The sequence below is a fragment of the Lactuca virosa genome, chromosome 6 (genome assembly GCF_052849685.1).
Source record: "Lactuca virosa cultivar CGN04683 chromosome 6, Lactuca_virosa_CGN04683_v6, whole genome shotgun sequence".
Lineage (NCBI taxonomy): Eukaryota > Viridiplantae > Streptophyta > Magnoliopsida > Asterales > Asteraceae > Lactuca > Lactuca virosa.
In genome coordinates this window covers 192516161-192529286 of record NC_136431.1, presented here as the reverse complement: position 1 = coordinate 192529286, position 13126 = coordinate 192516161, and positions in this window count along the sequence as shown.

Here is a 13126-nt window from a genome sequence, read left to right as displayed (position 1 = left end):
TATTGATCAAGAATTAATTTAGAATTAATTAAGTGATCAAAAAGAACTAATTAAATATGGACTCTTATATATATGGAATGGGACAAGGTCATTTAGGTTGGGCTAAGCTTTCATGGATGGTCCATGGAGCTTTTAACCCATGGATCCTATGTAAATGAAAGGTCATGGGTATTAGGGTTTATATGGATGTAACCCTAATCCTCCATAATATATAAAGGGGTCCTTGGCTCACAAAATTGGCACAAGTGTGTGAAAATAAGAGTGGGCCGATTTTAGTGTGCATACATATTCTCTCAAGTTCTTCCAAGGAGTTTTGGTGATTTGTGATTCCATTTGAGGCTTCCACACTATTGGGGCTAAGCTCTTAAAGCTTGAAGACATCAAGCTACATCAAAAGGTATGTCATCTAACTAGAACTTTGTAGTATATGTGCTTCATAATATGCTAGTTAGGATGAAACCATGGAATAATTAATATTTGCATGTATAATAGAGAAAACATAGATCCAAGGTTTATAGGGTTGCATGTACACCATAAGAGTGTTAGAATGCTCAAAATTCAACAACTAAGACTTTCCATAATCATTTCTGAAGACTTATCAAGAATTCGTATCTTAACTTATGGCAGAATCATGCCACCAAGAAGAAATCCACGACGCTTCAATACTACGGGAGCACCAACACCACCTCCACCACCACCTCCGTCGATGGATGCTGCTACCTTTCAGGCTGCTGTAACAGCTTCCGTAACTGTAGAAATGGCACAAATGAGTAACAACGGATCAGGAGGAGGAATAAATAGCTCTACTAATGGCCAAAACCAGGGACGTTCCTGTCACACCCCAAAATCGGAACGGCAGAAACGTTATGGGGTGGAGGACGTCATGTGTAGTATCACAATAGTTGTATCATAGTAAGCGAAGTAAACACAACCATTACATTATAATAAGAATATTTACATTGTTTGAAAGCATGGCTTATACATAACAGTATATAACAAAAGTAAAAGACGTGACTCCAAAATGCTCCGTCTTCTCCAAAAGTTGGCAAGAGTACCTGTCTATTGTTGCCCTGAGAATACAAGTAGTTTTAAAATATCAGCATAAAGCTGGTGAGTTCATAAGCGTTTAGTTCTGGTGAAAGAAATGTTTCTTTGATCCTTTGAAAAGTGTTTCCCAAGAAAATCCTATATTTTCTTATGAAAGATGTTTGATTATCCATTCGTTATTTGTTTAACAGCCTGTTTATGTAAGGTTGAGTTATCCCAGGAAATTCCTATATTTTCCTTAAAAGTTGATAGTTGGTTAACTGTTCTGGAATGAGGTGTACAAGTATCTACCATACTTGTATCGTTAGATGTAGTTTCCTTGAAAAACCCTGTTTGCTCTCTGTGAGGTGTATTAGCCTTATTACATAAATAAAACTAATAAAATAGGTAGTGAACTAGATCCTAAGGGTATTATCAATACCCTCTAGTAATCAAATCGGTTATTACTTTGAGGTTAGTTCACTTGTTTCATTATTAAAAAAGTAAATTTTTGCTATCTAGGTTGTGAGTGTTATAACTGTACTTAGACTAGATATGGCACGTACGGGGCCAGTATCTTTTTACGACTTTGTCACCCCTGAACCTAACAGTCCTGCTTTAGCTGGCAGCGAAGGTGCGGGATAGTCAGTCCCATATAGATCTATACACAACAGTCACACTCTCCCTCCAAGAGATTCTGTTTACAAGGGTTAGTCCTACACTCTCGAATCCGGTGGAGTGTTACCAAGGACGTGTCTTAAAACTTAGCCTAACAAATTTACAAGTAATAATACTGAAAATCCTGTTTATGTTTTGTATGAATCCTTTGCAAAATATCGCATTTTATGACATGATTCACAAGTTCCTTGCTTTAGTTTTGAAAATTGTTTCTACGAGTTGATTTCTTAATCGTTTGGTAAAACTGTTTTCTGTGTTAAAAGCATACTGAACATATAAGTATTTTATACGAAATAATATACTTTGAGTACAAGTTTCCTTGTACTTTTGCTTGTATTCTCCCCATGAAAACATGAAAAACTCGAAAAACGCGTAGGGGTATGAACTCACTGTTTGACGTAGGATCTGGGTGTATGATCGGTTACGGATGCTGAGTGTCAACCGGTGTTTCGTTCGTAAGTGGATCCTATTAACATGTGATAACACATATGTGTGTTAGAATTAGGGTGTTTCATGACTAAACATGACGGGAAATCACCCTAAGGACTTGGAAATGCTTGTCGGAACCCTATATGACCAAACAAGGGAGGTGTACGGCCAAAAGAGTGTGTGTGCGGCCAGGGTGTGCGGTCAGCATGTATGTGCTGTTGCACATAGGAGTGTGCGGCCGTACAGAGGGTGGTGCGGTCGTACATGGGAGTGTGCGGCCGTACATAGGGGTGTGCGGCCGTACACTCTTCATTCATGCTCAAAGTGTCGATTTTCGGGTGTTTCAAGGCCAATACCAAGTCCAACTAGCAAATGAAGGCCAAACTCTCACCTTGGAGTGTGTTTAAGGTGTGTACGGCCACCTTATGAAGGTGTGCGGCCGTACACCTTCAAGTGATGAAGAACACGAAGAACATGATGAGTTTTAAGCTTAGATCAAGGTGTCTTACCACTATAACAAGCTGAATGATGGAGTAATTCACGTTCTTGAGGCCTTTAGAGTGTTCTTGGATGAAGTTTTTAGAGAGAGAAAGTAGAGAGAGAAAGTAAAGTGCAGCTAAATGAAAGGAATGAATGAAGAGGGTCACCTTATATATATAAGGGTGAGAGTGCGGCTGGAGGGTGGGTGTGCGGCCGCACACCCAGGTGTACGGCCGTACACTCCTCCCGAGAGGGTGTATGGCCCGGTTTTGTCTCTATACGACTTGTTGACTCATTTTTAATCTCATTCTCGGCTGTACTCAAGCTTAGAACACTTAAACTAACTCTTAAACGGCGTTAAAAGGTAACGGAATTAAGTTCAATGTTGATAAAGTTGACCAAGCGTACAGAATAAAAGTTTCGGGTTGTCACATCATCGCCCCGTTAGAGGGAATTTCGTCCCGAAATTTGAACATAGAATACAAATCATGGAATAGAAAAGAGATGCAGATACTTCTGTTTCATTTGATCTTCGCGCTCCCAAGTGAATTCGGGTCCCCGCTTGGCATTCCAGCGAACCTTCACTATCAGGATGCGACTTTGTTTCGTTCGTTTGATCTCTCTATCCATGATTTCGACTGGTTCTTCCACAAAGTTCAGGTTCTTGTTGATCTCAATCTCGTCAAGAGGAATCGTAAGGGTTTCGTCGGATACGCATTTCTTAAGATTCGAAACGTGAAAGACAGGATGAATGTTGCTAAGTTCTTGCTGTAGATGAAGTTTGTAGGCTACGGGACCGATCCTAGCGAGGATCTCGAATGGTCCTATGTATCTTGGATTTAGCTTTCCACGCTTTCCAAAGCGTATCATGCCTTTCCAGGGTGAGACTTTTAGCAGGACACGGTCTCCAACCTGAAATTCCAAGGGTTTTCGTCGCTTATCTGCGTAGCTCTTTTGTCTATCTCGTGAGGCTTTGAGTCGTTCCCGAATTTGTACGATCTTTTTGGTGGTTTCGCGGATGATTTCTGGACTAGTGAGAGTGCTGTCAGGGACTTGCCCCTTGTTAGTTGCGTGTCGCCCACCTCAACCCAGCACAGAGGGGATCTGCACTTGCGACCATAGAGGGCTTCGAAAGGCGCAGCCTTGATGCTGGTATGGTAGCTGTTGTTGTAGGAAAACTCGACCAAGGGCAAATTGGTGTCCCACGACTTACTGAAGTCAATAACACATGCTCTCAACATGTCTTCCAAGGTCTGGATGGTTCTCTCACTCTGCCCATCTGTTTGAGGATGGTAAGCTGTGCTCATATCCAGCTTAGTTCCAAGAGCCTTCTGTAGTGACTGCCAGAACCTCGAAGTGAACCTGCTATCTCGATCGGAGATAATGGACACAGGCACACCATGTAGTCGAACTATCTCTCGGATGTAGACTCTCGTGAGTCTCTCTATTTTGAAGTTTTCCATAATTGGCAGGAAGTGGGCGGATTTTGTTAATCGATCGATAATTACCCAAATGGCGTCGTGCCCACTCGGAGACTTGGGTAATTTGGTGATAAAATCCATACTAATTCTCTCCCACTTCTATTCAGGTATCTCCGGCTGGTGGAGTAGACCTGAGGGCTTCTGATATTCGACCTTCACCTTGGTGCAAGTCAGGCACTTACCCACGAAGGTAGCGATCTCTTCTTTCATGTTTGGCCACCAATATAGTTTCTTGAGATCGAGGTACATCTTGTCCGAACCTGGGTGAACGGAGTATCTAGTCTTGTGAGCTTCGTTCATTACAACCTTTCTGTAACCACCGAACTTTGGGGTCCAGATCCGGTCCATGAAATAATAGGATCCGTCTCCCTTGATCTCTAGGTTCTTTTCCATTCCTCTTAAGGCTTCACTCGGCATGTTCTCTGGTTTTAAGACTTCGAACTGAGCCTCCTTGATTTGTGCGGATAAATGGGAATGGATAGTCATGGTCAGTGCCTTCAATCTACGACCTGAGTACTCCTTCCGGCTGAGGGCATCTACTACCACATTGGCCTTGCCGGGATGGTAGCGGATTTCGCACTCGTAATCGCTGAGTAGCTCAACCCATCGCCGTTGTCTCATGTTCAGTTCCTTCTGGTCGAAGATATGCTGCAGACTTTTATGGTCAGTGAAGATAGTGCACTTGGTTCCGTAGAGATAATGTCTCCATATCTTCAATGCGAAGACCATTGCTCCCAATTCCAGGTCGTGCGTTGTGTAGTTGACTTCGTGTGCTTTCAGCTATCTTGAGGCATAAGCAATGACTTTTCCCCGTTGCATGAGCACACAGCCTAGGCCCTGATTGGATGCATCACAGTAGACAATGAAGTCCTCCGTCCCTTCGGGCAGAGACAAGATAGGTGCGCTGCATAGGGCCTGCTTTAACGTTTGGAACGCAGTGTCTTGCTTCTCACTCCAACAAAACGGTACGCCTTTCTGAGTCAGAGTGGTTAAGGGTTTGGCAATTCTGGAGAAATTCTGGATAAATCTGCGATAGTAGCCAGCGAGACCCAAGAATTGACGGATTTCTGTGGGCGTCTTCGGTGCTGACCAGTTTTCTATCGCTTTGATTTTGGAGGGGTCCACGTGTATGCCTTCCTCGCTTACCACGTGACCTAGGAAGGTTACATTTCGAATCCAGAATTCGCATTTGGAGAATTTCGCGTACAGCTTCTCCGTCCTTAAGGTTTCCAGCACCGATCTCAAGTGCTGTCTATGATCTTCTTCACTTCTGGAATAGACAAGTATATCGTCGATGAATACAATTACGAACTTGTCCAGGAAGGAACGGCACACCCGATTCATCAGGTCCATGAATACTGCCGGTGCGTTGGTTAGGCCGAAGGGCATCACTACAAATTCGTAGTGACCATACCGAGTCCGAAATGCTGTCTTAGGAACATCATTCTCATGGACTCGCAGCTGATGGTACCCTGATCTTAGGTCTATTTTGGAAAAGTAACTGGCTCCTTGAAGTTGATCGAAGAGGTCGTCGATTCGAGGAAGAGGGTAACGGTTTTTGACTGTGAGTTTGTTCAGCTCTCGATAATCGATGCACATCCGAAAGGATCTATCCTTCTTTTTCACAAACAAGATCGGGGCTCCCCAGGGTGAGGAACTTGGTCTGATGAATCCTTTGCTGAGCAGCTCATTGAGCTGACTGGATAACTCCTACATTTTTGCCGGCGCTAGTCGGTATGGGGATTTAGCTACGGGGGTAGCTCCGAGGATTAAGTCGATGCGAAACTCGACTTGGCGTTCGGGAGGGATTCCCGGGAGATCTTCGGGAAAGACATCGGGAAAGTTGCAGACTTAGGGGATGCTCTCGAGGTCTTTAACTTCCTGCTTCTCATTAATGACGTGGGCTAGGAATGCATAACACTCCTTTCGCAGGAGTTTCTGGGCGTTGATGTACGAAATGATACGAAAGTTTGAACTGGGTTTATCACCGTAAATCATGAGGGTTTCACCAGGGGAAAGGTTGAGATGGATAGCTTTTTCGTAACAAAGGATATCAGCATGATTGGGGATCAACCAATCCATGCCGATGATGACATCAAAGCTTTTTATGGAAACTGGCATAAGGTCGATAGGAAAAGAATGATCGTTCAAGGTAAGGGTACAACCTACGTATATCTCATTAGTGCTCTCTTTCTCACCGTTAGCCACTCGACGGTAAATGTTTCAGTTAGTGGTTGAGGTTTATGTTTGAGAAGATGTTTGAATGCATGACTAACAAAACTTCTCTTCGCACCAGAATCGAAAAGAATGCATGCATAAAAGTTGTCGAGGAGGAACGTACCCGAAACAACTGTGGGATCTGCAACTGCCTCTTCTTGACCCATCGTCAGTACTCTCCCCATGCCACCTGCTGTTGTTGTCTTGGGGCAGTTTCTCTTATAGTGCCCGACTTCTCCACAACCATAACAGGCTTGACCGACGCCTGCTCCAGATGCCTGATTGGTTGGTTGGACTGGCGTCTTGCAAACTCGAGCTGTGTGCCCCTTTTTGCCACAGTTAGTGCATGAAATTTCACGACATGGGCCGAGATTATGATGGTAGTTACACTTGTCGCATCGAGGAAGGGTACCAGCATATTTACCGGTAGGTGCTTGAATGGCAGGAGCAGCGGCAGGAGTAGTAGCAGCGTGGACTGCCGCCGTTTGCTGTTTCTTTGAGGGCTCCTGTGAAGACTGGCCCTTCCGCTGCTTCCAAAACTTTCTTTTCTCACCACTCCCTTTTGCTGGCTCAGGAGCGGTTGCCACTTTATCAAGATCAACTCCATGATCTATGAGAGTCTGCGCCAGACACTTAGCGCTATCAAATGTGTTTGGCCTAGCAACCAAGACATTTCCTTTGGTGGGTTGTGTCAGTCCCCATATGTATCTCTCAATCTTTTTGCTTTCCGGGGTGACCATTCCCGGACAAAGAAGTGCTAGGTCTTCAAACCTATAAATGTAGGCAGCAATGTCAGATTCCTTCATCCTTAGGTTCCATAGTTCGTGCTCTAGTTTCTGCATCTAGCCCCGTTGGCAGTACTGAGCTAGGATGAGTTCCTTTAAACTTTCCCAACCCATAGCATTTGCCACTGGCAGGGTTAGGGATTTGACACGACCATTCCACCAGGTCAGTGCCCTGTTAACGAAAGTGCAAGCGGCGAATTTTACTTTGTTGGCTTCAGAACAGGAACATATTTCAAAAATGGACTCGATGTTTTCAAACCATTGAGTCAGGGCAATGACACCTCCTTTTCCGTCGAAAGATGTGGGTTTCGCATTCATGAAGTCCTTATAGGAGCACTCCTTCTGGTGTCCTTGACCACCTTCCTGATTTTGGGGATGAGTACCACTTCCTTGCCCACCAGATCCGCCAGAATTTATTTGTGACATTGCGACAGCCACAACAGCAGTAACAGCTGCCTGGAACATAGCGGGATCAAACTGAGGGGGCGGTGGTGTTGGTGGTGGAGTGTCGTCGTTTCTTCTGATAGGTCTTTTTCGGGGAGGCATCTTGTTCTAGAAACAATCAGGAAGAAGAGGACGGTAAGTCCTCAAGATATATGAAACAAAATATATCTCGTCCTGATAATAAAGTGTTCTACCAAGCGATAAGCAAAGAAAGGTTACTAATGCAAGTAAGTCATCGCTAAGAAGCAAATAGGTAGCAACACTAGGAACGAATTTCTACAATGTATTCGGCTCTGGCTAAAATACTCCTACAATATTTTAAGTTGCATGTTTTGTTCTTTTGATACCTTGTTGAATGGATACTGGGTAAGTTTTAGGCCTGTTGCAACACTAAAGTCACTCCCAAGCACATGTTGGTCATGTCTCGAATAAATATAGTTGATCAGGCTATATTGACCCTAGACATGATTACATAACTGCCCAGGTTTAACCGTAGTGTTCAACATCCAAAATACTTTTGTTTTGTTCTACTCATGATATTGTTTCTGGTATGTAGGTATACTTGTATACTTTTTGTAAAAATACTTATATTTTTAAAAGTATACTTTTAGTTCAGAGCACTTCGGCCCCTTTAGTGTTTATAGTTGTATACCATGTAAGGTTCGGTATACTTAGTTCACTATAAACAATAGCTCTGATACCAATCTGTCACACCCCAAAACCGAAACGGCGGAAACGTTCTGGGGTGGAGGACGTCATGTGTAGTATCACAACAGTTGTATCATAGTAAGCGAAGTAAACACAACCATTACATTATAATAAGAATATTTACATTGTTTGAAAGCATGGCTTATACATAACAGTATATAACAAAAGTAAAAGACGTGACTCCAAAATGCTCCGTCTTCTCCAAAATTTGGCAAGAGTACCTGTCTATTGTTGCCCTGAGAATACAAGTAGTTTTAAAATATCAGCATAAAGCAGGTGAGTTCATAAGCGTTTAGTTCTGGTGAAAGAAATGTTTCTTTGATCCTTTGAAAAGTGTTTCCCAAGAAAATCCTATATTTTCGTATGAAAGATGTTTGATTATCCATTCGTTATTTGTTTAACAGCCTGTTTATGTAAGGTTGAGTGATCCCGGGAAAATCCTATATTTTCCTTAAAAGTTGATAGTTGGTTAACTGTTCTGGAATGAGGTGTACAAGTATCTACCATACTTGTATCGTTAGATGTAGTTTCCTTGAAAAATCCTGTTTGCTCTCTGTGAGGTGTATTAGCCTTATTACATAAATAAAACTAATAAAATAGGTAGTGAACTAGATCCTAAGGGTATTATCAATACCCTCTAGTAATCAAATCGGTTATTACTTTGAGGTTAGTTCACTTGTTTCATTATTAAAAAAGTAAATTTTTGCTATCTAGGTTGTGAGTGTTATAACTGTACTTAGACTAAATATGGCACGTACGGGGCCAGTATCTTTTTACGACTTTGTCACCCCTGAACCTAACGGTCCCGCTTTAGCTGGCAGCGAAGGTGCGGGATAGTCAGTCCCATATAGATCTATACACAACAGTCACGCTCTCCCTCCAAGAGATTCTGGTTACAAGGGTTAGTCCTACACTCTCGAATCCGGTGGAGTGTTACCAAGGACGTGTCTCAAAACTTAGCCTAACAAATTTACAAGTAATAATACTGAAAATCCTGTTTATGTTTTGTATGAATCCTTTGCAAAATATCGCATTTTATGACAAGATTCACAAGTTCCTTGCTTTAGTTTTGAAAACTGTTTCTACGAGTTGATTTCTTAATCGTTTGGTAAAACTATTTTCTGTGTTAAAAGCATACTGAACATATAAGTATTTTATACGAAATAATATACTTTGAGTACAAGTTTCCTTGTACTTTTGCTTGTATTCTCCCCCTGAAAACATGAAAAACTCGGAAAAAGCGTAGGGGTATGAACTCACTGTTTGACGTAGGATCTGGGTGTATGATCGGTTACGGATGCTGAGTGTCAACCGGTGTTTCGTACGCAAGTGGATCCTATTAACATGTGATAACGCATATGTGTGTTAGAATTAGGGTGTTTCATGACTAAACATGACGGGAAATCACCCTAAGGACTTGGAAATGCTTGTCAGAACCCTATATGACCAAACAAGGGAGGTGTACGGCCAAAAGAGTGTGTGTGCGGCCAGGGTGTGCGGTCAGCATGTGTGTGCGGTTGCACACAGGAGTGTGCGGTCAGCATGTGTGTGCGGTTTCACACAGGAGTGTGCGGCCGTACAGAGGGCGTGTGCAGTCGTACATGGGAGTGTGCGGCCGTACATAGGGGTGTGCGGCTGTACACTCTTCATTGATGCTCAAAATATCGATTTTCGGGTGTTTCAAGGCCAATACCAAGTCCAACTAGCAAATGAAGGCCAAACTCTCACCTTGGAGAGTGTTTAAGTTGTGTACGGCCACCTTATGAAGGTGTGCGGCTGTACACCTTCAAGTGATGAAGAACACGAAGAACATGATGAGTTTTAAGCTTAGATCAAGGTGTCTTACCACTATAACAAGCTGAATGATGGAGTAATTCACGTTCTTGAGGCCTTCAGAGTGTTTTTGGATGAAGTTTTTAGAGAGAGAAAGTAGAGAGAGAAAGTAGAGTGCAGCCAAATGAAAGGAATGAATGAAGAGGGTCACCTTATATTTATAAGGGTGAGAGTGCGGCTGGAGGGTCGGTGTGCGGCCGCACACCCAGGTGTACGGCCGTACACTCCTCCCAAGAGGGTGTATGGCCCGGTTTTGTCTCTATACGACTTGTTGACTCATTTCTAATCTCATTCTCGGCTGTACTCAAGCTTAGAACACTTAAACTAACTCTTAAACGGCGTTAAAAGGTAACGGAATCAAGTTCAATGTTGATTAAGTTGACCAAGCGTACAGAATAAAAGTTTTGGGTTGTCACAGTTCCAGGGAATTTACTTATAAGGACTTCTCCAACAACAAACCCATCCCCTTTAATGGCATTGGGGGAGTAATGGCTCTATCCCAATGGATAGAGAAAACGGAAGCCATGTTCGAGATATGCTCATGCCCAGAGGAGAGCAAAGTAAAATTTGCCGCCTGTACTTTCTCCGAACGAGCCCTAACGTGGTGGAATGGCCACGTCAAGTCACTAACTCTGGTGGTGGCAAACTCCATGGGTTGGGAGAACCTGAAGCAAATGCTACTGCGAGAGTACTGCCTAAGGGGCGAGATCCAGAAACTTGAACATGAACTTTGGGGATTGACTATGGTGGGTTCGGACATCACAACCTATACGAATAGGTTCAGTGATTTGACAATAATTTGCCCAGGGATGATGGCCCTAGAAAGCAAGAAGGTGGAAATGTATATCTGGGGGCTGTCGCCCCAACTTCGAGGAAGTGTGCTAGCTTCCAAACCCACGACGTTTGACAGTGCCAAACAACTGGAACAGTCCCTCGTCGATCATGGGGTTTGCCAAGATGTCACGACCGTCGCCCCAGAACCAATCAAAGGAAGCAATAACAATAACAGCAATGCCAACAACAACAACACGAAGAAGTTTTGGAACAAGAGGAAAGGTCAAACTTCATAAGAACCTTCAAAGAAGCAAATAGTGGCGGTCCATGCCGCGACTGCCCCCACTGCTGTCCCTGTTACCCCTACGCCGGTAAAACAATATGCTGGGAACCTAACAAAGTGCAACAAATGCAATTACCATCACAACGGGAATTGCCGGGAGATGCACTGTAAAAACTGCGACAGGAAAGGGCACACTGCCCGTTTCTGTAAGGCACCGGCGCGACCAATCACCCAAGTTCCTGGTGCTGGAGTAAGCCAGGCATGTTATGGGTGTGGGGAGACTGGGCACTACAAGAGAGATTGCCCTAAGGCAAGGAATGCTGGCGGTGTAGGAGGAGTGCTGGCTATAGGGCAGAACGAGGCAATAGCCGATCCCACAGTGGTTACGGGTATGTTTCTCCTCAACAACATTTATGCATGCATACTATTTGACTGTGGTGCGGAGAGAAGTTTCGTGAGTCATAAATTCAAACACTTACTTAATCAAAAACCCCAAGCACTCAATAAAATATTTACAGTAGAAATGGCAAACGGTAAAACGGAAAGCGCAAACGATATGTACATAGGCTGTACGTTAGATTTAAATGAACACTCGTTCCAAATCGATCTAATGCCGATTACTATAAGAGGTTTTGATGTCATCATCGGTATGGACTGGTTAAGCCTTCACCATGCCGATATACTTTGTCACGAAAGGGCCGTTCGCCTTAATATGCCAAGCGACAAAACTCTTATCGTTTATGGGGACAAACCCAGTACCAATTTACAAATCATCTCTTGCGTCAAAGCCCAAAAATACCTTCGCAAAGAATATCATGCCTTTCTAGCCCACGTGGTAGACAAGAAACGAGAAGTGAAAGACATTAAAGACATTCTGGAAGTCTGCAATTTCCCCGACATTTTCCCTGAAGATCTTCCAGGAGTCCCACCAGAATGTCAAGTCGAGTTCAGGATCGACTTGATTCCCGGAGCTACCCCAGTAGCAAAATCGCCGTACCGTCTAGCACCGGCAGAAATGCAGGAATTATCCAGCCAGCTGAACGAGCTTCTAAGCAAAGGGTTCATTAGACTGAGCTTCTCACCATGGGGAGCACCGGTTCTGTTCGTAAAGAAGAAGGAAGGATCTTTTCGCATGTGCATCGATTACCGAGAACTGAACAAACTCACGATCAAGAACCGATATCCTTTACCGCGCATAGACGATCTATTTGACCAACTACAAGGAGTGAGCTACTTCTCAAAGATCGATTTAAGATCTGGGTATCACCAGCTGCGAGTCCTGGAAGGAGACATTCCCAAAACTACATTCCGAACTCGCTATGGTCACTACGAGTTTGTAGTGATGCCCTTTGGATTGACAAATGCACCGGCGGTGTTCATGGACTAGTTGAACCGAGTATGTCGTCCTTTCCTGGACAAATTTGTGATCGTGTTCATATATGATATACTCATCTATTCAAGGAGCAAGGAGGAACATAGCCAACACCTCCGACAGGTCTTCGAAACATTAAGGACAGAGAAGCTTTACGCAAAATTCTCAAAGTGCGAATTTTGGATTCGGAAAGTAGATTTCCTAGGTCACGTGGTCAGTAAGGAGGGGATACACGTGGACCCTTCCAAAATCAAGGCGATCGAGAACTGGACAACTCCAAGGACTCCAACGGAAATCCAATAATTCTTGGGCCTTGTCGGGTATTACCGGAGGTTCATACAAAACTTCTCGAAGATTGCTAAGCCACTTACCACCCTGACTCAGAAGGGTGTAACCTTCAGCTGGGGAGAAAAACAAGACGTTTCATTCCAAACACTAAAGCGAGCCCTATGCAGCGCACTTATATTATCCTTGCCAGAAGGAACAAAAGACTTTGTGGTCTACTGTGATGCGTCAAACCAGGGACTTGAATGTGTCCTGATGCAACGAGGGAAGGTCATCGCATACGCCTCGAGACAACTCAAGACGCACGAGGTCAACTATACAACGCACGATC